At 48.0% G+C, this 27,500-nt stretch overlaps 1 protein-coding gene across 9 annotated transcripts in view; it reads right to left on the reverse strand.

Moving 5' to 3' along the window:
- Positions 1–27,500, reverse strand: part of zmiz1a (zinc finger, MIZ-type containing 1a) — a 277,790-nt gene that overhangs the window by 44,559 nt on the left and 205,731 nt on the right. The gene's annotated exons all lie outside the window — the stretch shown is intronic.

Below are 27,500 nucleotides of genomic sequence, written 5' to 3' on the forward strand. Positions count from 1 at the left end.
AGAAGGATAATTGTTCCAAGTGGTTTAAAATCGCTTTGCATTTACGTGCTGCCTGTCACGGAGTGAAGGATCCCATGGGATTTCACAGAGGTACAAGAGCATGTGTGACAAGTAGATTCCAGTGGACACATCATGCAGATGGTTGAACTAACGACCTGGAGACAACAGTTCAAATCCTCCCACCATAGGTCCGACGTTGATGTTGTGTTAACTAATTTACTGGAAGATGTTACGCTAATGTGATGCTAATCATGAAACTGTGAGATAACAGTGAGATACGACTCCTGATTCAGTAATGACCTTTGCTTTTAGTTTCGAGATACAGCCGCGGAAACACTCTTTTGGTCAAACCGACACCACGCCAACCAGCGATCCACGCACACTACCGCAATCCTACACAATTGGTACACTTATACCAAGCCAATTGACCTACAAACCTGTACGTCTTTGGAGTGCGGGAGGAATTTCGTGGAGAATAACCCACGTAGGTCACGGGGAGAACGTGCAAACTCCGTGCCCGTGGCCAGGATCGAACCTGGGTCTGTGGCGCTGTACGTTAGTAACTCTACCGCTGCACTCTCTTGTGGTACAGAGAGCTCCTCTCTAAAAATTACCATCAAGAAAGATAAACAAGGCGAGGTGAACAAGGAAAGTAAAAGTAGGGAGTAGACCCAAGCACAGCTGAAACTAAAATCCCAACTCAGAGAGGCTCCATTGACGTTGGGGTTAGTGGGAGGGAGTATTTCCTGAGAATACGCCCATTACTACCTCACATAGATCCATGACCCTGTGAATCACGCAGACTGGTGGTAACAAAATCATCAGGCAAACATTGCAAGATAATTCAGCAAGTCGAGTTAGATTTTGTTTCTCCCAAAGGGTCAGGCAACAACCTTTTAAATTTTGCACAAAGCAAAGAAGAGTTCCATTTCCAAACGAGCTACGCAAATCCTGTTTACTTCTCAGTGGAGGAATGCTCCCTGATGGAGGTCAAGTCTAAATAAGGAAACAAACAGCAATGTTGACTATTAAAATGTGAAGAGCAATCTGCAGACACACTGACGCAAATCTGCCGACTGGGGACGATATTCAACGGAGAGATAGAGAGAACGAGAAAGGCAAAGAGGGATAGACTGTGAACGTTGAGGAAGGGAGGATATACCACTCTGGAGGTCAATTATCCTCCACAAAGAGCTCCTGGCGTGTAAGGAGTGGATGTGAAATTGGGATAACATAGAACGTGTGTGAATGGGTGGGTGATCAATGGTTAGCATGGTAGCAAAACTGTTGGAGAAACTTAGCGGGTGAGGCAGCATCTATGGAGAGAAGGAATAGGCGATGTTTCGGGTCGAGACCCTTCTTCAGGCTGATGTCGGGGGAAGGGAGGGGGCCATGAAAAAGAGGTGGAGACAGTGGGCTGTGGGAGAGCTGGGGAGGGGAGGGGAAGGAGGGAGAAAGCAAGGACTACCTGAAATTGGAGAAGCCACTGGCTGAGTGAATGCCTAGCGCAAATTAGAGAAGCGGCAACTCATATTTCGCTTGGGTAGTTTACACCCCAGCGGTATGAACATTGACTTCTCCAATTTCAGGTAGTCCCTTGCTTTTTCCAGCATCTGCAGTTCTTTCTTAAACATAACGAAGGGCCTGTTTCCATGCTGTATTTCAAATAATTAAACGTAAAGAGAGTAAGGGAGGGAGATATAGAGAGAGGGATAAACAAAAACAGAAAGCGAGAGGGTGAATGGATGAAATAGATTGATGTGAATTTAAGCAAAGAGTTTGGGGAGGAATCCATTATCCCTCCTTCTCAATCATTTCCATTTTCTCGTCTACTTTAGCACGTAATTTAAGTATCGTAATCAAATCAGATCCTTCTCTCCCACAGTCCACAGGTCACTCAGCAGCGAATGACAGCAGAAAACCTGTTTCCTTTCCTAGATCTGTTAATAGGAAGAGTTGTGCCACAGTGACGCAGTTTGTCCTTGTGGAGTGCGCACGTTCTCCCTGTGGCCTCACGGGTTTTCCTCCCCGCACCCCAAAGACATGTAGGTTTGCAGGTTGACTGGTCTCTGCAAATTGCCCCTAGTGTGTAGGGAATGTGTGTGAAAGGCTCGATAGCCCTGTTTGGATTTTGGATCCAAACAGGTTATGAAAACCTTTCCCTGTTCCAGCTCCACCTTGACACCTGAAGATGATCCTAATCAGAGAGAGTGCTGGAGTAACCCAGTGGGTCAGGCAGCACTCTTGGAGAACATGGACAGGTGAAGCTTCGGTTTGGGACCCATCACGCTGCCGAACCACCCGAGTTCCTCCGACACTTAGTATTCTGCTCAAGACTCCAGCATCTGCACTTCCCCTTGGTATAGTTTAGTTTAGAGATACAGCGCCGAAACAGGCCCTTCAGCCCACAGAGTCTGCGCTGACTAGCAGATCCACGCACACTAACACACAGAGAGTGGTGGATCTCTGGAACTCTCTGCCACAGAAGGTAGTTGAGGCCACACAGTTCATTGGCTATATTTAAGAGGGAGTTAGATGTGGCACTTGTGGCTAAAGGGATCAGGGGGTATGGAGAGAAGGCAGGTACAGGATACTGAGTTGGATGATCAACCATGATCATATTGAATGGCGGTGCAGGCTCGAAGGGCCGAATGGCCTACTCCTGCACCTATGTTTTATGTTTCTATAACGCGATCCTACACACACACACACACACACACACACACACACACACACACACACACACACACACACACACACACACACACACACACACACACACACACACACACACACACACACACACGGGACAATTTTACATTTATACCGAGCCAACCTGCACGTCTTTGGAGTGTGGGAGGAAACCGAAGATCTTGGAGAAAACCCACGCAGGTCACGGGGAGAACGCACAAACTCCGTACCTACAGCGCCCGTAGTCGGGACCAAATGCGGGACTCTACCGCTGCCAATCAACATTTATCCAAAATCCACTCTATCAAAGTCTTCCATCATTTTAAGACATTTTTAAATCAAAACGTCCATTTTATTGGATTCCCTTTCAACCTTCTTTTTCTTATTTAATTTTTGCATTCCCTCACATGCCCTTATGAATCTTCTCCGCACCCACCCTGCGAGTCCATGTGCTTCTTCATGATTGTCTCCAAGTTTCTCCAAACAACAGATCTTACAGAGGCGTATAAAATCATGAGAGGAATGGATCGGGAAGATGCACAGAGTCTCTTGCCCAGAGGAGGTGAATCGAGGCCCAGAGGACATACAGTTCAGGTGAGGGGAAAAGATTTAATAGGAATCTGAGGGGTAACTTTTTGGGTGTATGGAACAAGCTGCCAGAGGAGGTAGTTGAGGCTGGGACTGTGGAATTCACTGGATACTTTCAAGAGAGAGCTAAAGAGGACTCTGAAATATAGCAGTCAGGAGATATGGGGAGAAGGCAGGAGATATGGTACTGATTGTGGATGATCAGCCATGATCACATTGAATGGCGGTGCTGGCTCGACGGGCCGAATGGCCTACTCCTGCACCTATTGTGTATTACAACATTTAAGAAACAGTTCGATATGTAAAGGATAGGGAGGTTGGAGGTAGACAAAAATGCTGGAGAAACTCAGCGGGTGCAGCAGCATCTATGCAGCAAAGGAAATAGGCAACGTTTCGGGCTGAAACCCTTCTTCAGACTGATCAGACAGAGGTTTGGAGGGATATGGGCCAAACGTGGGCAGGTGGGACTAGTGCAGCCGGGATATGTTGGCCAGTGTGGGTAAGTTGGGCCGAAGGGCCTGTTTCCACACTGTATCACTCCTTGACTTGCTGAATATCCCCAGTCCCTCTTTGAACCTTAATGTCAAGGTCTAATGGATGATTGCAAGACGATCAGTGTGAGACAAGTGAATGCTTTATCAGGCCCAGGTTGAGATGATGGAGTCTATGCACAGGTTGATGCTTGGATATTTTTTCATGCAGCCAATTTGGAAATAGATTCTCACGCCACACCCAAAATCTAACCTAGCTAAAAAAACCAGGGCCATTGGGCAGAGGAAATGTTGAAATTCCCACCTAGACGTTCAAATTATTCAGACACTCTGGGTGTGGTTGACACGGGCATGTATTCCTTCATTATATATACCTTTACAAACTGGATTCACTTTAATGTAATTACCACTGTAAAATCTCTTTATACCTGATCTTCGAAACTCCGAAGGATTATGATCGCTCACATACGCAGTTTCCATCATTAACAATCCTGTTCCCACACATACTTCCAATGCCAATCCTCCATTATGCATTCCTGTGTCATTTCTAATGATAAAGGCGCGTTTAAACCTGCCACGTTTATTCATTGTCGCCTTGAAGCTCATGTTGCCACAAACTATAATGCTAACCTTTTTCATATGTCATAAGGTTGAGAGGAGACTTTATAGAGAGGTATGTTAAATTATGGGAGGCACAGATAGAGTACAGATGGCAGTGGACGCCAATTAGAAACATAGAAAATAGGTGCAGGAGGAGGCCATTCGGCCCTTCGAGCCAGCACCGCCATTCATTGTGATCGTCCCCAATCAATAACCCGTGCCTGCCTTCTCCCCATATCCCTTGACTCCACTAGCCCCTAGAGTTCTATCCAACTCTCTCTTAAATCCATCCAGTGACTTGGCCTCCACTGCCCTCTGTGGCAGGGAATTCCACAAATTCACAACTCTCTGGGCGAAAAAGGTTTTTTCTCACCTCAGTCTTAAATGGCCTCCCCTTTATTCTAAGACGGTGGCCCCTGGTTCTGGACTCAACCAACATTGGGAACATTTTTCCTGCATCTAGCTTGTCCAGTCCTTTTATAATGTTATATGTTTCTATAAGATCACCCCCTCATCCTTCTAAACTCCAGTGAATACAAGCCTAGTCTTATAGAAATAGTCTGATAATTCACTAGATGTTTTCAAGGGACGGTGAGATTTAGCTCTTGGGGTTAACAGAATCAAGGGATATGGGGAAAAACCCTGAACGAGGTACTGATTGTGAATGATCAGCCATGATCATACTGAATGGCGGTGTTGGCTCAAAGGGCTGAATGGCCTACTGTCTGTCCATGTTTCTATGTTTCTAAAACCATAATCTACCCATTCATCATTCAAGCAACTCATTGATCATTTGCCCCCACCACCTCCACAATTCAAACATCAATTGGTTTATCGTGGCCACAACTCTGAGCAAGTCATCTCACCAGCGCTGATTCATCAACAGCGAGCGTGGGCAAGTCTGAAGGCTGGTGGAATGGGAAGGCCAACTGAAGGTCAGACCAGGGTCAATGAGCAGAAAAACACACATCCACTTTAACCTGCCCTCTCTAACACGCAGACACAAGGCGCTGGAGTAACTCAGTGGGTCAGGCACCGTTAGCTGGGGTAGCAGTGGAAACATAGAACTGCAGATGCTGGTTTATACCAAAGATAGACACAAAGTGCTGGAGTCACTCAGCGGGTCAGGCAGCATTTCTGGGGAGCATGGGTGGGTGGTGTTTTGAGTCGAGACCTTTCTTCGGACTCGGGCCCAAAATGTCACCCACCCTTTTTCTCCAGAGATGCTGCCTGACCCACTGAGTAACTCCAGCACTTTGTACCTATCTATATGGGAAGGTTGTGTCCGCTTCACACCTACCCCATTGTGGATCTGTCACTAGAACCAGTGCACTACAGTGATGAAACTGTATCCGTTCCTATGTTGTACTTCAGATTATGTTGATTGTAAGTACAATTAAATATAGACGCAGACACAGAATGCTGGAGTAACTCAGTCTGAAGAAGGGTCTCGACCTGAAACGTCACCCATTCCTTCTCTCCAAAGATGCTGCCTGTCCCGCTGAGTTGCTCCAGCTTTTTGTGTCTACCTTCGATTTGAACCAACATCTGCAGTTCTTTCCTATACAAATAATAGTACGAGTGTAGAGAGAGAGGTTCCAACCCAAAACGTCACCTCTCTGTACCCTCTGATGTGTTTGTCCCGCACATTGAGTTCTACATAGAGTTCTACAGCAGTTCCTTAAGTCTATAGTATCACCTGGATAGCACGGAGAGATGTTCACGGTAGGTACACAAGAAACATAGATGTTCACTGTACCATCGTTCGACCTGCAGCCACAATAATCATAAAACTCAATCCCGTACCTCTAACCCCCTGAGTTAACACCACTCTAACTCCCTCTTAAATATAGGAACTGGACTACCTGGATGAGAGTTCAACATTTCTCTGGGTTCAGGGTTTCTTTCAGACTGTTGACCCCTGTCCCTGGAATCCTTAAGCTGTGACCCCTTGTCTTGGCAACACCAGACAATAATAAACTCAAATCTAAAGTTAAACCTCGGGTGGGGAGTGGAATGCTGGCAAAGAAATGGGGGAGAGACAATGCCTGGTGAATGATAGGTGGATACAGGTGAGGGGGGTTAGGACTCGGGTAAGTTCTGTCCCAAAGGGGACCTGAAATCGACTTCATTGGCATGTAATATTGAATATAAAAGGCAACCCAGCAGCCTAGGCAGTCTGCACCCTAGCGGCATAAACATTGAATTCTCCAATTTCCGGGATCCCTGGCTGTCTCCTCCCCCTCTCATCTCTCCCTCAGCCCTCGGGCTCCTCCTCTTCCCTTTTCCTTTCTTCTCCCCACCCTACATCAGTCTGAAGAAGGGTTTTGGCCCGAAACGTCGCCTATTCCTTCGCTCCATAGATGCTGCTGCACCTACCGAGTTCCTCCAGCACTTTTGTGTACCTTCGATTTCCCAGCATCTGCAGTTCCTTCTTAAACACCAGTAGCCTAATAGCACAAAATATCCCCCAATATGCATCTAAACGCCTCCTCTTGGGCGGGCGAGAACGAGAGTAGATCTTAACTCATCCAACTCACCCTAAACCAGTGGCTCATGAAATTAGTGTGCAGAGATTAGAATAAATATGACATTTATACAGCTCTGAGCGTCCCACTGCCTAGATTCACCACCCACCAGGTTGTGTCATGGTCTGAACATTTAATTTCCGGTTGGTGTTTTTCTTGTTCGGCAGAGTCCCTGTGGCGCTCATCGCAAAGTTCACAGCACCCACTGACATTTGGAGCCAGCCCAGCTCCCTGTGAAACACATCGCACGGACCTGGGCGTTTTGCACACCTCGTTCCGTGCTCTGAAACGCTTGCTGTACGTCGCGGCTTGGTTTGCGAGCGGCTCCGACCCAGACCACAGAGTATCGACCTAGCTCAGTCCATCCCGCAGCTCAGCTGCCCCACCATCAACTCCATCTACACTTCACCCCAACAGCCAACATAATCAAGAAGCATTTCCACTCTGGCCATTCCCTCCCCTCCCCACTCCCATCGGGCATGAGATACAGGATCCTGAAAGCCCGTACCAACAGATTTAGGGCCAGCTTCAAGGGCTCAAGGGATATGGGGAGAAAGCAGGAACGGGGTACTGATTGGGGATGATCAGCCATGATCATATTGAATGGCGGTGCTGGCTCAAAGGGCCGAATAGCCTACTCTGCCATTCTGTGTTTTGATAACTAATGGGGTTATAAAAGCTATATAACATTCTTATATATAGAAGCATAAATTATAATAGAAACATAGAAAATAGGTGCAGGACTAGGCCATTCGGCCCTTCGAACCTGCACCGCCATTCAATATGATCATGGCTGATCATCCAACTCAGTATCCCATCCCTGCCTTCTCTCCATACCCCCTGATCCCTTTAGCCACAAGGGCCACATCTAACTCCCTCTTAAGTATAGCCAATGAACTGTGTGGCCTCAACTACCTTCTGTGGCAGAGAATTCCACAGATTCACCACTCTCTGTGTAAAAAATGATTTTCTCATCTCGGTCCTAAAAGATTTCCCTCTTATCCTTAAACTGTGTGGCCCCTTGTTCTGGACTTCCCCAACATCGGGAACATCTAGCCTGTCCAACCCCTTAAGAATTTTGTAAGTTTCTAGAACATTATAGAAACTATGATACCTTGCTATCTCAGAGAGGAGGAGCGGAAAGACTTGGTGGTAGAGTCGTGCTTTACAGCGCCAGAGACCCGGGTTCAATCCTGACTACGGGTGCTGTAGGGAGCTCCGGGAGCTCCGGTTTCCTCCCACACTCCAAAGACGTAGTGGTTTGTTGGTTAATTGGCCTCGGTATAATTGTAAATTGTAAATTGTGGCTAGTGTGTGTAGGATAGTGTAAGTGTGCATGGATCGCTGGTCAATAGACAATAGGTGCAGGGGTAGGCCATTCGGCCCTTCGAGCCAGCACCACCATTCAATGTGATCGTGGCTGATCATCCCCAATCAGTACCCCGTTCCTGCCTTCTCCCCATATCCCTTGACTCCGCTATTTTTTTAAGAGCCCTATCTAGCTCTCTCTTGAAAGCATCCAGAGAACCCGCCTCCACCACCCTCTGAGGCAGAGAATTCCACAGACTCACCACTCTCTAGGTGAAAAAGTGTTTCCTCGTCGGTCGGTGCGGACTCGGTGGGCCGAAGGGCCTGTTTCCGCGCTGCATCTCTAAACTCTAAACTTGGTTTACCCGCCAGTGGCATGTTACGCTGCCAGTTTGGAACTGTAAGCCTTTGAGTTAGAAAGAGATCCAGCATAGAGTCTGACCCTTCAGCCCACCAGGTCCACACCTATCATCCACCACACAGTTTCACTAATTCTATATTTTATCTTCATTCTTTATTCATCTGACATTTGCGTCAAGAGTTCTCCGAGATCTTCGTTTTCCTCCCACACTCCAATGACGTACAGGTTTGTAGGTTCATTGGCTTGGTAAATGTAACAATTGTCCCTAGTGGGTATAGGATAGTGTTAATGTGCGGGGATCTCTGGCCAGCGCGGACCCAATGGGCCGAAGGGCCTGTTTCCGCGCTGTATCTCTAAACTAAACTAAACCCAAGATGACTGGCCTGTACTCGTACCTTTCCAATTGTTCTATGTGTGTCAGTGGCCAATATCAAAAGAAATTCTGAGGTCACAGCCTCAGAATTAAAGGACATTCTTTTAGGAAGGAGATGAGGAGAAATTTCTTTAGTCAGAGGGTGGTGAATCTGTGGAATTCTTTGCCACAGACAGCTGTGGAGGCCAAGTCAGTGGATATTTTTAAGGCAGAGGTAGATAGATTCTTGATTAGTACGGGTGTCAGAGGTTTTGGGGAGAAGGCAGGAGAATGGGGTTAGGAGGGAGAGATAGATCAGCCATGATTGAATGGCGGAGTAGACTTGATGGGCCGAATGGCCTCATTTTACTCCTGTCACTTATGACCTTATAATATCTGGGGAATCGGGCAATGGAAGAATTTTATCCACAAATTGCCCTGTTCAGGTTAGCAGAATAAGCAAGATTTAGTTTTATCTTTAGTTTAAATCAACATCTGCAGTTCCTTCTTACACAAGATTTAGTTTAGTTTAGATTAGAGATACAACATGGAAACAGGCCCTTCGGCCCACCGGGTCCGTGCTGATCTGCGATCCCCGCATATTAACACCATCCTACACACACTGGGGACAATTTACACATACACCAAGCCAATTCACCTACAAACCTGCACGTCTTTGGAGTGTGGGAGGAAAGCAAAGATCTCGGCGAAAACCCGCGCGGTCATGGGGAGAACGTACAAACTCCGCACAGACAGCACCCATAGTCGGGATCGAACCTGGGTCTACGGCGCTGTGAGGCAGCAACTCTACCGCTGCGCCACCGTGCCGCCCAAGATGTTTATATTAAAAAATATTCCTAGAGCACCTTTTACAAACTTCTCAAAGCATGCCAAAGAACCTCACAGCCAGTCAAGTCGCTGAGAAGTGGAATCCCAAGTGGCTAGTGGAATTGTGGCCGCTAGTCTGTGCAAAGCAAACTCTAACAAGCAGCAAGGCAAAGCAATGTTGACAATTTCATCTGTTCTTTGCAACTCTGACGATGGAGAGATAGGCATGGGCCAGCTCACTGGAGAGAGCTTTCATGAGACAAGTGCCAGGAGTCACCCGACAGTGAACTCTTCTGCTATCACCGAGAGGAATCTTGTGCATTGATGGTTCCAGTACCCATCCACGTTCTGTGGCCATGCATCCATCACAAACTGAATAAGGCATAATGACTGATTAACAATACTGGCACGGGCTGGAAAGCAATGTAGTTCACCCCTGGTAACTAAGGTACTTGTACATGAACGGGCTACAGTCAAATGGATCTCACCTAGTGACATCTCACCACAGTGATTTAAAAAAGTTGACTTCATAATGCGGGAACCTCCTTTGGAATGTAAAGGGCCTGTCCCACTGTAGGAGGTAATTCAAGAGCTCTCCCGAGTTAAAACAAAAGCAGTAGAATGTACGTAGCGGGTACGTCGGAGCTCGGGACGTCTCTTAGCGGCTCGTAACGCTAACGGCAGGTACTCGGGAAACGCAGTAAGCTCGGGAAAACTCGTGAAGATTTTTCAACATGTTGAAAAACGTCCACAAAAGCCCCGAGTACCGACGAGTGGCCATTACCATAAATCTCCGGGTTTGAGTCAGGGGAAACTCGGGAGAAGTCTTGAATTAACTCGTACAGTGGGACAGCCCCTTTAGAGACTGGAGAATATGATTTGACATTAATCCTTCCGTGTGTACAGAATATTCACTAGTTTGGTTAATTTAGTTAGGTTAGGTTTGGTTCAGTTTAGTTTAGTTTAGAGATACAGCGGGGAAACTAATTAACCCACAAACCTGCAGGTCTTTCGGATGGGACTCTCTGAGAAAACCCATGCGGGTCACGGGGAGAACGTACAAACTTGGTACAGACAGCCACTGTAGTCGGGATCAAACCCGGGTCTCTGCCGCTGTGAGGCAGCAACTCTACCGCTGTGCCACCCTGTTGCCCTTATAGAAGCATAAAAGTGGACAAGCAGTTCATGAAATCACTCACCCAGACTGACACTCAGAGCCCAGTGTTCTACCAGTAAGGCAGTCTTAAGGGACTGGAATGACTATTGCACCATTACAGGCAGAGACTTAATATTCTGGTTTAATGCATCAATTTGGATACAAAAGATGACTTGTAATTTCTATTTTATGAAACAAAGGACTAACATACCATTTTAATAGACCTTCCCTTCAGAATTCAAAAACTACCTACTTGCAGTTGTAATTGAGTGTAGCAAGACTATGCAAGAACAACACATACAGCGCGGAAACAGGCCCTTCGGCCCATCGAGTCCGCGCCGACCAGCGATTGTTTGGAGAAAAGAAATAGGTGACATAGAAACATAAAATAGGTGCAGGAGGAGGCCATTCGGCCATTCGAGCCAGCACCGCCATTCATTGTGATCATGGCTGATCGTCCCCAATCAATAACCCGTGCCTGCCTTCTCCCCATATCCCTTGACTCCACTAGCCCCTAGAGCTCTATCTAACTCTCTCTTAAATCCATCCAGTGACTTGGCCTCCACTGCCCTCTGCGGCAGGGAATTCCATAAATTCACAACTCTCTGGGTGAAAAAGATTTCACTCACCTCAGTCTTAAATGACCTCCCCTTTATTCTAAGACGGTGGCCCCTGGTTCTGGACTCGCCCAACATTGGGAACATTTTTCCTGCATCTAGCTTGTCCAGTCCTTTTATAATTTTATATGTTTCTATAAGAGCCCCCTCATCCTTCTAAACTCCAGTGAATACAAGCCTAGTCTTTTCAATCTTTCCTCATATGACAGTCCCGCCATCCCAGGGATCAATCTCGTGAACTGCCTGCCTTCTCCCCATATCCCCTGATTTTGCTAGCCCCCAGAGCTCTATCTCGCTTTGGGTGACATTTTGGGTCGACTGAAAGTCAGAAAGGGAAACGGGAGATGTAGATGGTGATAGAGAGAGAGATTAGAACAAATAATGAAAGACACCAGAAAAAAGTAAACTTCAATGGAGTTGCAGGAGGTGCCAGTAGATGTATGATGAGTGTGAAGCTGCCTTTGTTCAACACAGCAAACACACGGGGAGAGCAGGTGGAAGAGTCTAACGATGGAGTTGTGATTCACATCAGTCGTGACTGAGGCCAGCTGTGGCTCTGTGGGTAGCGCACCTTCCTGTGAGTCGGAGGGTTGTGGGTTCACGTCCTGCTGCCGAGAGCCAAGTCGAGGTGCAAATTGGCGCACGCCTTCTTCTGCCAGACGAGGAGATGGAGACTTAGACCGGCTCCCCTCCCTCCGCTGAACGGGGAAAGGTCTAGAGCAGCCGCTGGGAAGGAGAACAAGGGCTCACCAGGAACTTCATGTCAAACAAGGTTCCAGTTTGGGAAGTTAGACACAAAAAGATGGAGTAACTCAGCGGGACAGGCAGCATCTCCGGAGAGGAGGAATGGGTCAAGGCCCTTATAACCATATAACAATTACAGCACGGAAACAGGCCATCTCGGCCCTTCTAGTCCGTGCCAAACACTTACTCTCACCTAGTCCCATCCACCTGCACTCAGACCATAACCCTCTGTTGCTTTCCCGTCCATATACCTATCCAATTTATTTTTAAATGATAAAATCGAACCTGCCTCCACCACTTCCACTGGAACCTCATTCCACACCGCTACCACTCTCTGAGTAAAGAGGTTCCCCCTCATGTTACCCCTAAACTTCTGTCCCTTAATTCTCAAATCATGTCCTCTTGTTTGAATCTTCCCTACTCTCAATGGGAAAAGCTTACCCACGTCAACTCTGTCTATCCCTCTCATCATTTTAAAGACCTCTATCAAGTCCCCCCCTTAACCTTCTGCGCTCCAAAGAATAAAGACCTACCCTTCTTCCTTGACTGACTGACTTGAGACCCTTCTTCCTTATTCTCAATTTCGGACGTCTGAAGAAGGGTCTCGACCCGAAACGTCACCCATTCCTTCTCTCCAGAGATGCTGCCCGTCCCGCTGAGTTGTTGGGCCTATCTTCGGTGTAAACCATCACCTGTAGTTCCTTCCTACACGAGAGAGACTCCAGCATTTTGTGTTCATTCCCAGTTTCTGAGCCTAGCAACAGCCTGGGGTCACTGCGACCCAGCACTTGTTACCTGCACAGAGGTGGAACAGTGTGTTACAGAATAAAGACCAGGTCTCTACTCAAACTGTCAACGTTGCATGGTTACATCCACTGAGGGTTAGAGCAACCCAACCATAATCTACTCCTCTGGGGGTTCGGTGAAATCGTGCCTCACATGCAGACGAAACAATAAATGAATGTGTGGTGTTTTGCTGAAGCTGTTTATGCCAGCTGGTATTGTCAGGGCAATGAGTTGCAAACTGTGTGGTTTGTGTGTGTGTGTGTTGTGTGTGTGTGTGTGTTTGTGTGTTTGTGTGTTTGTGTGTGTGTGTGTGTGTGTGTGTGTGTGTGTGTGTGTGTGTGTGTGTGTGTGTGTGTGTGTGTGTGTGTGTGTGTGTGTGTGTGTGTGTGTGTGTGTGTGTGTGTGTGTGTGTGTGTGTGTGTGTGTGTGTGTGTGTGTGTGTGTGTGTGTGTGTGTGTGTGTGTGTGTGTGAAAATGGAGGGAAGGTGAGATGAAGTGGTAATGTCATGTCCATCGTCATCGAATCCAGGGCCAAGCTCCCAGTTAACTGTCAGGAACCAAAGCTCCATCTCAGCAGCTGATTTGGGGTTGGACAGGCTAGATGCAGGAAGATTGTTCCCGATGTTGGGGAAGTCCAGAACAAGGGGCCACACAGTTTAAGGATAAGAAGGAAATCTTTTAGTACCGAGATGAGGAAAAAAACATTTTTCACACAGAGAGTGGTGAATCTCTGGAACTCTCTGCCACAGAAGGTAGTTGAGGCCACAGTTCATTGGCTATATTTAAGAGGGAGTTAGATGTGGCCCTTGTGGCTAAAGGGATCAGGGGGTATGGAGAGAAGGCAGGTACAGGATACTGAGTTGGATGATCAGCCATGATCATATTGAATGGCGGTGCAGGCTCGAAGGGCCGAATGGCCTCTATTCCTGCACCTATTTTCTATGTTTCTTCCATTTAGTTTAGTTTGGAGATACAGAGCGGAAACAGGCCCTTGGCCCACCGGATCCGCGCCCACTAACACTATCCTCCACACACTGGGGACAATTTACATTTACACCAAGCCAATCAACCTACAAACCTGCATGTCTTTGGAGTGTTTGGGAGGAAACCGGAGATCCAGGAGAAAACCCATGCAGGTCACGGGGAGAACATGCAAACTCCATACAGACAGCACCCATAGTCAGGATCGAACCCAGATCACTGGCGCTGTGAGGCAGCAACTCCACCCTGCCGCCCCATTTGAACACCTCAATTAGACCATCACTTCATCTTTAGTTTTTGAGTCTACAGCATTAAAACAGGCCCTTCAGCCCACCCAGCTGATGCCAACCTTCAATTGCCTCCTCATGCTAGTTCTGTGATACATTGAAGGTGCTTGATCATTGAAAATTGTCTTTATTGTTATTGCTGGTGGGGAAATATTGACAAGGTTGTGATTAATGGAAAGACAGCATGGGAACAGATTGACCCACTGAGTCAACAGTCGATTGGCCATTCACACCAGTTTTATGTAGTCCTTACTTTCTCATCCACTCCCTACACACTAGGGGCAATTTTAACCAACAAACCCACATGGTTTGGAGTGTGGGAGGAAACCGGAGATCGCGGGGAAATCCCACGCGGTCACAGGGAGAACGTACAAACTCCGTACAGACAGCGCCCGTAGTCGCTGTAAGGCAGCAACTCTACCGCTGCGCTGACCTTATGAAGCATCACCCAGCAACGACACCTTACTTAGCCATCCTCCTTGGCATTGGCAACGTTCGAGAATAAGACACCATCAGAGTGATATTTACCGTCGCAAGTCAAAGACAAACGGAAAGTATCACAACCGATATCTTGTGCAGTTTAGAATGGGCTCTGAACCAACGGGGTGTGTGTGTGAATGAGCAGTTTGAACGTTAGATACTTCTGTCAGGACCCTACCCTGACCCTGAACACAATCCAAGTGTGGCCACCATCTTCTCACAGCTTGCAGCCTCTGATCCAGATAGCACTCTGCTAAAACCTCTTCAACACCCTCCCCAAATCATCCACATCCTTCCTGTAACAAGACGACCAGAACTGCACACAATACTCCGAACGAGGTCTAACCAACGTCTTATAACACTGTAACATGACTATCTGATTCTTATACTCAATGTCTGACCCATCATGGCAAGCATACTACAGTATATGCATCCGTCCCACCTATCTCCTTGTACTGATACTTACAATGGCATCTCTGTACATCAATACTGTAGCTTTCATTTGCTAATCTAGATTCCCAAATACATCAGAGTCTTTGCCACAGTTAAATGATATGTACGAAGCATGCGTGTGTGCATACACACAAGCGCACACACTCTCTCACGCACACATACACAACAATGCAGATAACAGTGTCATGCCACTATTGCCCTGCACAATGCAAGGGTGACATGGTAGCACAGTGGTAGAGTTGCTGCCTTACAGCGCCAGAGATCCGGGTCTGATCCCGACTCCGGGTGCCGTCTGTACAGGGATTGTACAGGTGTGTTCTCTCTGGGTGCTCCAGATTCCTCCCGCACTCCAAAGACGTACAGGTCTGTCGACTGTTTGACTTGGTATAAATGTACATTGTCCCTAGTGTGTGTAGGATAGGGTCAAGGGCATAGAAACATAGACAATAGGTGCAGGAGTAGGCCATTCGGCCCTTCGAGCCTGCACCGCCATTCAATATGATCATGGCTGATCATCCAACTCAGTATCCCGTACCTGCCTTCTCTCCATACCCCCTGATCCCCTTAGCCACAAGGGCCACATCTAACTCCCTCTTAAATATAGCCAATGAACTGTGGCCTCAACTACCCTCTGTGGCAGAGAGTTCCAGAGATTCACCACTCTCTGTGTGAAAAAAGTTCTTCTCATCTCGGTTTTAAAGGATTTCCCCTTTATCCTTAAGCTGTGACCCCTTGTCTTGGACTTCCCTAACATCGGGAACAATCTTCCTGCATCTAGCCTGTCCAACCCCTTAAGAATTTTGTAAGTTTCTATAAGATCCCCTCTCAATCTCCTAAATTCTAGAGAGTATAAACCAAGTCTATCCAGTCTTTCTTCATAAGACAGTCCTGACATCCCAGGAATCAGTCTGGTGAACCTTCTCTGCACTCCCTCTATGGCAATAATGGCCTTCCTCAGATTTGGAGACCAAAACTGTACGCAATACTCCAGGTGTGGTCTCACCAAGACCCTGTACACTTGGGTGTCATTTGCGTGTCATCATTCACGCGACATCATTCACGCGTTGCGACGCACGACGCTCGTGTCGCGAACGTGATGTACGCATGGCGTCCATTACGCGTGCATGGCGCGTGGTGGCGTAGGCAGTAATGCGCAGTGCCCCAGGATTTTGGGACCCACCTGCGTGACTCGCAAATGCCACACAAGTGGGACAGGCCCTTTAGTGTACGGGGTGAATCGGCATGGCCTTTGTGGGCCGATAGGTTTGGATCTCCAAAGCCAATGAGTTACCTTCATCCCATAACTCTTGTGTTGCAACATGTTCCCTGGGCAAGACTCCACACAACTAACCCAGCCCCATGGACTGCTTCACTACAGCTGGGAATCTCCGGTTATGCATCTCATGACTTGCCTCATCCAAAGCAGAACACATTTCCTGACATCTTACAAAAGGGAAGCATTGTCTTAGAAAAGAGAATTTCCATGAGACAGCCCGCCAGAGTGTTGCTTCTTGCCTGCTGTGATAATTTTACATTCTGCTTAAAGATTCGCCATAGACGTGAATCATAGGTTTGATTTACTCTTCCTTAGAACTTGGGTGTCAAGGACAAGATTGCCCCCCCCCCCCCCCCCCCCCCCCCCCGACACTTAATGATCTGCTGGGTGCGTTTCAACGTGCATCAACAAATGGCGCTGTAACTTTCTTCACACACAAGGTGGTGGGTGAATGGAACGAGCTGCCGGAGGAGGTAGTTGAGGCAGGTACCATCACAACACTCAACAAACATTTAGACAGGTACATGGATAGGACAGGTTTAGAGGGACATGGGCCAAACGCAGGCAGGTGGGACTAGTGTAGATGGGGCATTGTTGGGCAAGTTGGCCTGTTTCCACACTGGCTAACTCTGGTGTCACATATCATAACTCCTCATATAGGGCATGGGTATAGAGGATGGGGTTACCACAACAAGGTCACCATTACTAATGCCAGCTCATTCTTAATTTAATTAATCTGGCCACATCACTGACCAATGGAGGCAAAAATGCTGGAGAAACTCAGCGGGTGCAGCAGCATCTATGGAGCGAAGGAAATAGGCAACGTTTGCCTATTTCCTTCACTCCATGCAAAGAGTTGAACAATCTCCACTATAGGAAATAGGTAACGTTTCGAGCCGAAACCCTTTGGGTTTCGGCCCGAAACGTTGCCTATTTCCTTCGCTCCATAGATGCTGCTGCACCCGCTGAGTTTCTCCAGCATTTTTTTTCTCCCTTCAATTTTCCAGCATCTGCAGTTCCTTCTTAAACACTGACCTAAGGGAATTGGGAGGCATTTGGGCCTTGTAGCAGCGGCCTCCACACCCTGACTAGCACCGTATACATTTCAAGACCCTCCTCCATGTCTACAAAGGCCTCAATGGGCTTTCCCCCTCCTACATTAAAAGTCTTCTCACCCACCACTCCACCTCCAGGTCCCTCAGATCGGCCAACTTGGGGCTGCTGAATATCCCGCAGTCTAGGCATAAGCTCAGGGGTTACCGCACCTTTGCGGTTGCAGCCCCTAGACTGTGGAACAGCAGCATCCCCCTTCCCATCAGAACTGCCCCCTCCATCGACTCCTTTAAGTCAAGACTAAAATCTTATCTATACTCCCCAAGCCTTTCCTGACGTCCACTGAGCGAGGCTATATGTATATATGTAACTCTCTGCCACAGAAGGTAGTTGAGGCCAGTTCATTGGCTATATTTAAGAGATCTATCTCTCCCTCTCAACCCCATTCTCCTGCCCTCTCCCCAATAACCCGACACCCGCACCAATCAAGAATCGACAAATCTCGATTCCCGCACACTAACACCACCCTACACACACTAGGGACAATTTACATTTGCACCAAGCCAATGAACCTACAAACCTTTGGAGTGTGGGAGGAAACCGAAGATCTCGGAGAAAACCCACGCAGGTCACGGGGAGAACGTACAAACTCTGCACAGACAGCACCCGTAGTCAGGATCGAACCCGTGTCTCTGGCGCTGTGAGGCAGCAACTCTAACGCTAGGCCACCATGCCACCCTTATACAAGTTTATAAAAGCATTCCAGTAATTTAAGTTGTTTTTCTCCCCAAGAACACGAATGTCTCCTGAAAGTTGCAAATCCCCACTATGCACAAGACACCGATGCATCAGTTCTGATACTGAGAAAGTCTTGTCTACCACCATCTTAAGATTCACCCTGCCATGTAGGTGGGGCTTCACACAAACCGCTACTCTTTCTGTACCGATCTTGACCAAGTGATGATTTCTCTGTGAAGACACAAGGAACTGCAGACGCCGATTTACCAAAATAAATGACACAAGTACTGGAGCGACTCAGCGGTTTGGAGAAAGTCCCGACTCAACACGTCACTGATTCATGTTCTCCAGAGATGCTGCCTGCCCCGCTTAGTTACTCCTGCAAGAATGTGTCTGTAATAATTTCACTGCATGGCAAAGTTTTTGGAGACTCGGGCATCAAAAGAGGGGTCGGGATTATGAATGCAACTAAACAACCCCCTCTATCCAAGGGCTGCTGGTCTTGCACTCTGTTGTAAAAATAGTTCATAGACAAATAAGGCATTGAAGACTATACTCTTTGGGGCAGGCTTTCGTAAAAACGAAAAACTATGCAGCTAGCTTCCTGGATTTCTGTAAATGTTTGTTTCACTTCTCCTTTAACTACCGAGAACTGCTTTGCGTGACACCTTAAATATCCCACGGTACTTTACAGTCAATGAAACCACTTTCTAAAGAGTAGTCACTATTGTAGGAAATGCTACTTCCTGATTGGGATGGTCAGAAACCGCGCATTAACAAGAACTCTAATGTTAACCCTGCTAGCTGTTCAAAGTGCAGTTCTTTCAAGGTGTCGAGGGTTATGGGGCGAGGTGGGAGAGATAGATCAGCCATGAGTGAATGGCAGAGTAGACTCGATGGGCCGAATGGCCTAATTCTGCTCAATCTGGAGTATGGGGTACAATTTTGGTCGCCAAATTATAGGAAGGATGTCAACAAAATAGAGAGAGTACAGAGGAGATTTACTAGAATGTTGCCTGGGTTTCAACAACTAAGTTACAGAGATAGGTTGAATAAGTTAGGTCTTTATTCTCTGGAGCGCAGAAGGTTAAGGGGGGACCTGATAGAGGTCTTTAAAATGATGAGAGGGATAGACAGAGTTGATGTGGACAAGCTTTTCCCTTTGAGAATAGGGAAGATTCAAACAAGAGGACATGACTTCAGAATTAAGGGACAGAAGTTTAGGGGTAATATGAGGGGGAACTTCTTTACGCAGAGAGTGGTAGCGGTGTGGAATGAGCTTCCAGTGGAAGTGGTGGAGGCAGGTTCATTGGTATCATTTAAAAATAAATTGGATAGGCATATGGATGAGAAGGGAATGGAGGGTTATGGTACGAGTGCAGGCAGGTGGGACTAAGGGGAAAAAAATTTGTTCGGCATGGACTTGTAGGGCCGAGATGGCCTGTTTCCGTGCTGTAATTGTTATATGGTTATATGGTTATATAACTTATGAAACATGAAATCTCGACACGGTTTTCAAATTTTCGTTTAGTTTAGACACAAAATGCTGGAGTAATTCAGCGGGACAGGCAGTCTTTGTGGATAGTAGGATCAGGCGACGCTTCGGGTCGAGACCCTTCTTCAGACTAATGGGTGACGTTTCAGGTCGAGGCCCATCTGCAGACGTTCAAAGTTTAGATTAGTTTAGTTTTAGTTTAGAGATACAGCGCGGAAAACAGGCTCTCCGTCCCACCGTGTCCGCGCCGTTTACCAGGTCTATCCTACACGCTAGGGACAATTTAGAGGCAAATGAACTTAAAATAAAACCCAATTAAACCTGCACGTCTTTGGAATGTGGAAGGAAGCTGGAGCTCCGAACCCAGAGAAAACAGGTTGAACGGGCAATCTCTGTACAGACAGCACCCGTGGTCAGGATTGAACCTGGATCACTGGCGCTGTGAGGCAGCAACTCTACAGTGCTGAAGAGAAAGGCTGAGTGTGGTAAATTGGAAGAGGGAAGCTAGACGTTGGTGCTGTTTCCCAGCCTTGACGTTCCCTGGCTTGAGGTGTAGACGCTCTCTCTACGCACGTCTCATCGTAATTCCAACTAATCACGGCCAGTCCCTTCCTCTACTCACATGTCCTTGAATTCATTCAACGTCGGTGAATAATGTTTTCCTTTTAGTTTCAGAGATACAACGTGGGAAAGGCCCTTCGGCCCACCGAGTCCGTGCTGACCAGCGATCACCCATACACTGGTTTTATCCTACACACTAGGGCCAATTCACCTACAAACCCACACGTCTTAAGGAAAACAGAGCACCCAAAGTAAGCCCACTGCCATAGGAGGTAGTTGAGGCAGGGTCTATAACATTTAAACCACCTTCGACAGGATAGGAAAGACTAAGAGGCATATGGTCCAAATGCGGGCAGTTTGAATTGAATTTATAAGCCAGGTTTAGTTTAGAGATACAGCGTGGAAACAGGCCCTTCGACACACTGGGTCCGCGCCGACCAGCGATCCCCGCAAGAGTGGTGAATCTCTGCCACAGAAGGTAGTTGTGGCCACAGTTCATTGGCTATATTTAAGAGGGAGTAGGAGTTAGATGTGGCCCTTGTGGCTAAAGGGATCAGGTGGTATGGAGAGAAGGCAAGTACAGGATACTGAGTTGGATGATCAGCCATGATCATATTGAATGGCGGTGCAGGCTCGAAGGGCCGAATGGCCTACTCCTGCACCTATGTTTTATGTTTCTATAATGCTATCCTACACACACACACACACACTCACTAGGGACAATTTTACATTTATACGAGCCAACCTGCACGTCTTAGGAGTGTGGGAGGAAACCGAAGATCTCGGAGAAACCCACGCAGGTCACGGGGAGAGCGTGCAAACTCTGTGCAGACAGCGCCCGTAGTCGGGATCGAACCCGGGTCTCTGGCGCTGCATTCGCTGTAAGGCAGCAACTCTACCGCTCGGCCACCGTGACCACATACAAGGAATTTGCCTTGGTGCTCCGCTAGCAAGTAACCACACGACATACGGTACACAATTAAAAATAAAACATTGTCATTTAAATACGTGAAGAATTAAATAAAATACCAGAGCAAATGGAGGCTACAGACTTTTGGCTGTTGAGTCAAGCTACTGCTCTGTTTATGATTGGCACTAGCATAGATGGGGCATTAGGTCAGCACAGGCAAGTTGGGCAAAAGAGTCATTTTCTTGCTGTTGGCTCTCTGACTCTTTGGAGGGTTTCTGGGGAGATGTGGTGTGGGCCCTGCTTCGTGCTTGGAGCAGCGATGGGGCCTGGGGTGAGAGCAATGGTGAGTGACCCTGGGGGGAGGGAGCATCCTCTCACTGGGGAGTGGAGACAGTGCGGCTAACTGGAGGAGTGAGGCAGAGAGGGAAATGCAGGGCAGGGTGGAGAGGGAGGGGGTGATGGAAGCAAGAGGAATTAGGACAGATGTGTGCATGTGATGTGTCTAAGTGTGCATGCGTGTGCATGTGAGATACATGACCATATATGTACGAACATACAACAGAATATCACAGGAACAAGTTTAGTTTAGAGACACAGAGAGGTAACAGGCCCTTCGGCCCACCAAGTGCATGCCGACTAGCAATCCCCGTACATTAATACTATCTTAATGAACAGTATGTGTGTGTGTGTGTGTTTTGTGTGTGTGTTTTGTGTGTGTGTGTGTGTATGCGTGTGTGTGTGTGTGTGTGTGTGTGTGTGTGTGTGTGTGTGTGTGTGTGTGTGTGTGTGTGTGTGTATGTATGTGTGTGTGTATGTATGTGTGTGCGTGTGTGTATGTGTGTGTGTATGTGTGTGTATGTGTGTATGTATGTGTGTGTATATGTGTGTGTGTGTGTGTGTGTATGTGTGTGTGTATATGTGTGTATGTATATGTGTGTATATGTGTGCGTGTGTGTGTGTGTGTATATGCCTATGTATGTGTGTGTGTGTATGTGCCTATGTATGTGTGTGTATGTGTGTGTGTGTGTATATGTGTGCGTGTGCATGCATCAAGATCTCACACTAAGAAGTCCAACAGGGAACAGTTGTGCAGCACAAGGCTCAGTGTTGAAGGGCATCATTCCCTTGTATCTCCTACTGCTCAGACTAGTGCAAGCAAATTATCTCAATCCCGAGAACTGGCCCTCGCTCTCCTTCCCCATTGCAGCACAAGCTGCCTTCACCGCCCTGACCTTTGGAGCTTTTCCCACGAACCCAGCGATCACGGTGACTGAATAACTGCACGCAGTTGAGCCCAGCGAGGTCTCGGACCGCCCCACATCCTAACCCTGATCACGGAGCTTCAGGCTACCGCAGTTCTGTGGGAGATGCTATCTTTCCAAAGGGATGTTTCACCAAGTTCCCCGCCCGCTTTCACACAGCCTGGCTTCCTAGAAAAGGAGTTGGCGTGAGATCGTGGCCGATAATAATCCCTCACCAACATCACGGCAACTGCCCCCACTGGTCATTTACACTTTTCTATTTTCTCTACAAAGTTGGTGGGCGAGAGGAGACTTCACAGAAGGATGTTAAATTAGATTAGTTTAGAGATACAGCGTGGAAACAGGCCCTTCGGCCCATCGAGACCGTGCCGACCAGCGATCCCCGCACATTAACTCTACCCTACACACATCAGGGACAATTTTTACATGTACACCAAGCCAATTAATCAACAAACCTGCACGGCTTTGGAGTGTGGGGGGGGGGGAACCGGACATCCCGGAGAAAAAACCAACACGGGTCACGGGGAGAACGTACAAACTCCGTACAGACAGCACCCGTAGTCAGGATCGAACCCGGGTCTCTGGGGCTGTGAGGCAGCAACTCTACCCGCTGTGTCACCAATATGGGAGGTGAATTAGGACAGCCAAATCAGAACCTTTTTTTTACTCAACGACAGAGGGCATAGCTATTAGGTGAGAGTGGGAGAATATAATGGAGAAATCTATTTTTCACCCAGAGAGTTGTGAGTTTATGGAATTCCCTGCCGCAGAGGGCACAGTGGAGGCCAAGTCACTGGATGGATTCAAGAGAGAGTTAGATAGAGCTCTAGGGGCGAGTGGAGTCAAGGGATATGGGGAGAAGGCAGGCACGGGTTATTGATTGGGGACGATCAGCCATGATCACAATGAATGGCGGTGCTGGCTCGAAGGGCTGAATGGCCTCCTCCTGCACCTATTTTCTATGTTTCTATGAGGGGCAATTTTATTTTTACACAGGGGTTGGTTGGGCCCTGGAGCACATTATGGTGTTGAAGAAACTTTAAGATAGGCACATGGATTAACAGTGAATAGAGATATGGATCACGTGCTCCAAGTTCTATTTCCAAGAGCTTCCTGTTTATAAATTGGCTGTCCGTGGCCACATTAAATTGTACTTTATTGACTCAATGACTGATTCAAAGACAGGTTTAAGGTGCGATCGGTAAACAGTTAACAGGGAGATGTTGGCGTGCAGGTACAGCAGGCAGTGAAGAAAGCTAATGGAATGTTGGCCTTCACAACAAGAGGATTTCAGTATAGGAGTAAAGAGGTTCTTCTGCAGTTGTATAGGGCTCTGGTGAGACCACATCTGGAGTATTGTGTACAGTTTTGATCTCCTAATTTGAGGAAGGTCATCCTTGTAATTGAGGCAGGTTCACCAGATTGAGCCCTGGGATGGCGGGACTGTCATATGAGGAAACATTGAAAAGACTAGGCTTGTATTCACTGGAGTTTAGAAGGATGAGGGGAGATCTTATAGAAACATATGAAATTATAAAAGGACTGGACAAGCTAGATGCAGGAGATGCAGGAAAAATGTTCCCAATGTTGGAAGAGTCCAGAACCAGGGGCCACCGTCTTAGAATAAAGGGGAGGTCATTTAAGACTGAGGCGAGTGAAATCTTTTTCACCCAGAGAGTTGTGAATTTATGGAATTCCCTGCCGCAGGGGGCAGTGGAGGCCAAGTCACTGGATGGATTTAAGAGAGAGTTAGATAGAGCTCTAGGGGCTTGTGGAGTCAAGGGATATGGGGAGAAGGCAGGCACGGGTTATTGATAGGGGACGATCAGCCATGATCACAATGAATGGCGGTGCTGGCTCGAAGGGCCAAATGGCCTCCTCCTGCACCTATTTTCTATGGGCCTTCTTCACACAGTGGCTGGTGGGTGTATAGAACGAGCTGCCAGAGGAGGTGGGTGAGAATAGGTCCCATTACATTTCAAATATTTTTAGCATCTCGACCTGAAACGTCACTCGTTCCTTCAGAGATGCTGCCTGTCCCGCTGAGTTACTCCAGTATCTGTTCAAGAAGGAACTGCAGATGCTGGAAAATTGAAGGTAGACCGTTCCTGCCTTCTCCCCATATCCCCCGACTCCGTTATTTTTAAGAGCTTTATCTAGCTCTCTCTTGAATGCATCCAGAGAACCGGCCTCCACAGCCCGTGATGTTTCGGGTCGAGGCCCTTCTTCAGACCCCTTTGGTTTGGACCGGGGCAATACAAGCATCAAACACAGACAGGCCCAACCCCTCTACCATGGGCAACAGTAAAAGTGCTTTATCAGAAACGTCAGTCATTCCTTCTCTCCAATGCTGCTGCCTGTCCCACTGAGTTACTCCAGCATTCCGTGTCTATCTGCGGTGAAGACCAGCATCTGCAGTTCATATACCAATTACAGCACGGAAACAGGCCATCTCGGCCCTTCTAGTCCGTGCCGAACACTTACTCTCACCTAGTCCCATCTACCTGCACTCAGACCATAACCCTCCATTCCTTTCCCGTCCATATACCTATCCAATTTATTTTTAAATGATAAAATCGAACCTGCCTCCACCACCTCCACTGAAAGCTCATTCCACACAGCTACCATTCTCTGAGTAAAGAAGTTCCCCATCATGTTACCCCTAAACTTCTGTCCCTTAATCCTCAAGTCATGTTCCCTTGTTTGCATCTTCTCTACTCTCAGTGGGAAAAGCTTTTCCACATCAACTCTGTCTATCCCTCTCATCATTTTAAAGACCTCTATCAAGTCCCCCCTTAACCTTCTGCGCTCCAAAGAATAAACACCTACACTTATAAAATCAGGCCCCCACTCAACTCGCAGCCCCTCTTATGAATCCTTGGCCCTGAGTGGCTCAGTGAGCAAATGTGTCCCTCTCCTCGGTTCAATTCAGGTTACAAAATTCTCTCTGCACCATTTGGCAACACACCTCAATCTCCACCGTATGCAGGGAAAGGGACAACATACAGCTGGCAAGGAGGCATGTACGACATTTTGGGTTGAGACCCATCCTCTCCCATTCCTTCTCTCCAGTGATAGAAACATAGGAACATAGAAAATACGTGCAGGAGTAGGCCATTCGGCCCTTCGAGCCTGCACCGCCATTCAATATGATCATGGCTGATCATCCAACTCACTATCCCATCCCTGCCTTCTCTCCATACCCCCTGATCCCTTTAGCCACAAGGGCCACATCTAACTCCTTCTTAAATACAGCCAATGAACTGTGGCCTCAACTACCTTCTGTGGCAGAGAATTCCACAGATTCACCACTCTCTGTGTGTGAAAAAAAAATGTTTTTCTCATCTCGGTCCTAAAAGACTTCCTTCTTATCCTTAAACTGTGACCCCCTAGTTCTGGACTTCCCCAACATCGGGAACAATCTTCCTGCATCTAGCCTGTCCAACCGCTTAAGAATTTTGTAAGTTTCTATAAGATCCCCCCTCAATCTTCTAAATTCCAGCGAGTACAAGCCGAGTCTATCCAGTCTTTCTTCATATGGAAGTCCTGACATCCCAGGAATCAGTCTGGCGAACCTTCTCTGTACTCCCTCTATGGCAAGAATGTCTTTCCTCAGATTAGGAGACCAAAACTGTACGCAATACTCCAGGTGTGGTCTCACCAAGACCCTGTACAACTGCAGTAGAACCTCCCTGCTATTATATGCTGCCTGACCCACTGTGAGTTACTCCAGCATTTTTGTGTCTATATTCGGTGTTGACCAGCATCTGCAGTTCCTTCCGCCCCCCCCCCCCCCACACACACACACACACACACACACACACACACACACACCCACACACACACACACACACACAGCTTGCAACCTACTTCCTTGCCATCAGGCCAGTGTTGCTTCCCAACCACATTGAGTATCCCTCTAAACCCCCCAGCAAACTTGCAACCCAACCCTGCCCCCCCCCCCCCCCCCCCCCCCCCCCCCCCCCACCTGCTGCACAACTACTTGCTACCAAAGATCTTTGCTTGCTACACAAGTACAGCCTACTTCTAATCCTGGAGGACAAAGGGAGAGGCAGGGAGGGAGTGTGTGTGTGTGCGTGCGTGGTGATCTCAGTGGCTGGCAGAAATAGCAACTCCTTCCCATCCATTGCAGGCATCTCTCTCTCTCTCTCTCGCTCCCTCTCCCTCTCGCTCGCTCTCTCTCCTATCACCCTTCCTCTCTCCCCCTCCCCTCTCACTGTCTCTCTCTCCTCTCTCTCTCTCTCTCTCTCTCTCTCTCTCCCTCTCTCTCTCTCTATCCCTCCCTCCCTCTCTCTCTCCTCTCTCCCTCCCTCTCTCTCCCTCTCCTCCCTCCCTCTCTCCCCCTCTCTCTCTCCTCTATCCCTCTCTCTCTCCCTCTCTCTCTCTCCCTCCCTCCCTGTCTCCCCCTGCCTCACTGTCTCCCCCTCTCCCTCCCTCCTCTATCCCTCTCTATCCCTCCCTCTCTCTCTCCCCTCCTCCCCTCTCCTCTTCCTATTCCTCACTCCCTCCCTCTCTCTTCCTCTATCCCTCTCTCTCCCCCTCTTTCTCTACCTCCCTCCCTGTCTCCTCCTCTCCCCTTCCTCTCTCCCTCTCCCTTCCTTTCCTCACACCCTCCCTCTCTCCCCCTCTCTTCCTCTATCCCTCTCTCTCCCCCCTCTTTCTCTACCTCCCCCCCTGTCTCCCCCTCTCCCCTTCCTCACTCCCTCCCCTCTCTCCCTCTCTCCCTCCCTCTCTCTTCCTCCCTCCTCTCTCCCTCCCATCTCTCTCTTCCCTCTCCTCTCTCTCACTCCCTCTCCTCTCTCTCCCCCTCTCCGTGCCCTGCACAATACACATCAATTATTCAGAGCCGGCCTTCTGGCTCGCAGTAAAACCCAATCACAGATGGAGGCCACTAACACAAGCACGCTGTGTCTGCCAACAGACAGAGACAATG

Source organism: Leucoraja erinacea, chromosome 34, assembly GCF_028641065.1.
Source record: "Leucoraja erinacea ecotype New England chromosome 34, Leri_hhj_1, whole genome shotgun sequence".
NCBI classification, from domain to species: Eukaryota; Metazoa; Chordata; class Chondrichthyes; order Rajiformes; family Rajidae; genus Leucoraja; species Leucoraja erinaceus.